The 3,365-nt window shown below is 56.8% G+C and overlaps 1 pseudogene; it reads right to left on the bottom strand.

Moving 5' to 3' along the window:
• Positions 1-1,918: 1,918 nt before the first annotated feature.
• LOC124647167 lies at positions 1,919-2,882 on the bottom strand (annotated as a pseudogene).
• Positions 2,883-3,365: the final 483 nt, after the last annotated feature.

The raw sequence follows: 3,365 nt of genomic DNA, 5'->3' as shown, positions 1-3,365 counted from the left end.
AGAGCATGTCTAACAGGCCCCGTATAATCCGCCCACCCCGTAAAATTTCGGCGGGATACGGGGCCGGCGTGATTTTGGGCGTCTAGCAGGCCCCGTATTCGGGCCGGCCCATTTCGGCGGAATACGGGGCCCAGTAAATCGGCCCCGTCGCCCCGTACTTATAGTGGGCGCAGGTGCGAGTGAGGGGTTAACCCCTCACTCGCAACCCTAGCTCCGCCGTGCGCCGCCGCCTCCTCCTCCTGCTCCGGCGAGCAATTCGTCCCAACCCCGCGCCGCATTCCAACCGCCGCCACCCGCATGGACTCCCGCCGCCGTAGTAGCGCCTCGCCGGCGAGCGGATCGAAGCGATCCCGCTCGCCGGACACCGTGGAGGAGGCGTGGCGCTTGAAATGCAAGCGCTCCGCCGCGGGGAGCCGCCGTGCGGCCTGCAAGTACGGCGGCGCGTATTACATGCCGGACTCGCTCCGGGAGTTCGCCGCCTGTGGGCGGTGGTACCGCCAAGATCCGCCGCTCAAGCCGATGAGCGGTGCCGCCTTCGAGAAGTGGCGCGCTGAGTGGGAGCGTGAGCGCGCGGCGAAGGCGGCATGGGCGGCGCGCATCGGCAGCACCAGCGGCGGAGGAGGCGGAGGCGAGGAGGAAGCGGAGGCCGGCGAGGAGGAAGCGGAGGAGGCGGAGGAGGACGCGGCATACTTGCAGGCGGTGGCCGAATCCGAGGCGGAGGCCACCGAGAAGGCGCGGGCGGAGGCAGACGAACAGGCGGTGGCCATCACCGCCGTGGCGGAATTCCAGGCGAAGGAGGCTGCCGCCAAGGCGGAGGAGGAGGCTGCCGCCGGGGGCCTTTCGTGCCATTCATCATCCTCGAGTAGCTAGGATCGCAGTAGATCGCTATGTATATGTATGATCCAGTGTATGATCAATGAAGATGAACTATGGTTTAATTTTCCCGGGGTTTTAATTTTTAAAAATATATGGCGAAATACGGGGTCTGCTAGACGGAATGGTTCAGCAAGACGCACTTTTAGGATACGGGGCAAAAAACTCGCGTTATACGGGGTAGAATTATAAGGGGCCTGTTAGACATGCTCTTAGGCATGATCGGACTGTTGCAGCATAAAGAGGACCTCAGCGAAGGAGGGTGGCAGACGCATCTTGGGATGAAGGAGGCTTGCTTTTCAAAGCGCTCGCTCAGCCCGGCGAGCAAGATGTTGATGAGCTTTCGATCTTCGATGGTACGCCAAGCTCACGTAGCTCGTTGGCGATCGACTTGAGCCGTTGACATTAGATGCCGACTTGAGAATCATCCTACACGGTGTTGCGAAGCTCGCTGTGGAGGCTATTTATTCAAGCGTCGATGTTTTCTTGGAAGAGCTCACGAAGGGACGTCCACAATGCAGTGGTGGTGGTGGCATCACGAAATACGAGGTTGAAGATCCACTGGAAGATGGCGAGGCGATCCTTTGCCAAGCACGGATCAGTGGGGGCGGATTCGGAGGCAACGTGGTCGAGAAGATTGGAGCGACCAAGATGTACTTCAAAGAGGTGGCGTCAATGATAATAGTTGTGGGAGGGGAGATGTAGACTGATGGGAATACGAGGGCTAAACATCGGTGATTGTATCGGTGTAGAAGAAAGAAGCTGCCATTGGAGGGTTGGTTAGTTGGCTGAAATTAGAGAGCAGGGGGTCTATGTGGCAGCGATGGTCTTTTTAGCGAAGTAGTCAGAACTCGGAAGGGGAAAGGGACAGCGGCGTGGGTGGCGCAGCCATGACCTAGGATCTAGTATCTCATACCACGTGTTTATGTAGAATTGAAATAAACACATAATTCATTGATTGATTGATGGATTACAAAGTACATACATATATAGGGGACCGGCTGTGTCTAGATCTAGCCGTAACTTGCAAAGTAAATCGACTACATTACAATCTAACAAGAATCATGCAGGTTATCGGCAAGAACTTGAAGCGGATCAGTAGGCTCGAGGATGTGGAAGGAGCAGGTGAGATTTTTGTCCACTTTCATGACCGCACCGGCGTTGTCGCACTGGCCGGCGTAGTTGGGTGCGGAGAAGACGGTGACGAGTTTCCGGTCCGCGAACCACTCGTAGCCGCCCTGCTTCACCTCGTGCGCCCTGCACACCATGGCCAGCCCGTTCTTCTCCACGAACTCGGCCACCAAGTCGGACCCGAACGTGACGGACCTGCCCCTGGACGACTCGCCCCACCCCCACTCGTCGGCGGCGTCGGGGTCCGACCACAGCAAGTCGCACGCGAGGCCCTCGGAGGGGACTTGCGGCAGTGGGCGCTTGATTCGTCGTATCTGGTCCATGCTCTCAAGCTCCGGCGACAGTCCGCCGTGCACGCAGAAGATCTTCTTGCCGATCTTGTTTCCGACGAGCGCCGCCAGCGGTAGGCAGTTGAAGCAGCCGTTGATGATGTTCCAGGTCGCTTGACCCAGTCCTCGTCGGTGGCACTCGGCCAGGAAGCCGAAGGAGCGGTTGACGGAGGAGCACTCGTGGTTTCCCCGGATGAGGAAGAAGGCGTCGGGGTACTTGACCTTGTAGGCGAGGAGGAGGCAGATGGTCTCGATGCTGCGGCTGCCGCGGTCGACGTAGTCGCCCAGGAAGAGATAGCGGTTGGTTTCGGACGGGGAGCCGGCGGCGCTGAATATGCGGAGGAGGTCGGAGTACTGGCCGTGAATGTCCCCGCAGATGTTGACGGGGGCGTCGACCTTCAGAAGCGTGGGCTGGGAGAGGAGGACCTTCGTGGCGGCGGCGCAGAGGAGCTTGATCTCCGCGTTGGTGAGCGGCGGATGGTCTTCCGGCGAGGTGTGCTCCGCGTCGAGGAGGCGCTGGATGAAGCCATCGAGCGCCTGCGCGTCCATGTCTGGTTTGATCGTTTTGCACGGAGCTGGGAACCGGGAGAGCGATAGATTGCGCTTTCCTAGCAGCTCACGTATGGATGGTGATGGGACTTGCACTTGCTCTCTTTCGCAAGACACGAGTTGATTGCTACTTATATAGCCTTGGGTGCACAGGCGGAGCACTAGTCCAAGTCGGATTATGAATCAAGTAGGAGTACCACGAGAACACTACTTCTGTATAGGTACGCGTAAATAGAAAGTTTCATCCGTTTTCTTTCGGAAATGCAATTTTGATCTCAGGTGCATATGCTGAGAAAAACATTTTAAAATATCACAAAAAATACGAACACAAATTTCACGCGTATATGTCAACAATCCATATGTGTATGCCAAGTTTCGCGTGAAACCGGTAGGTTTGGTGTCCTGTGTAAAAATGACAAGCAAAACGTCTTGTGAAGAGCTTATATTTAGCACCAAATTTTAACTTTTTTACACATGACACAA

This window comes from Lolium rigidum, chromosome 4 (assembly GCF_022539505.1).
Source record: "Lolium rigidum isolate FL_2022 chromosome 4, APGP_CSIRO_Lrig_0.1, whole genome shotgun sequence".
Classification (NCBI taxonomy): domain Eukaryota; kingdom Viridiplantae; phylum Streptophyta; class Magnoliopsida; order Poales; family Poaceae; genus Lolium; species Lolium rigidum.
The sequence above is the reverse complement of the archived record's forward strand: the minus strand, read 5'-3'. Positions and strand labels throughout refer to the sequence as shown.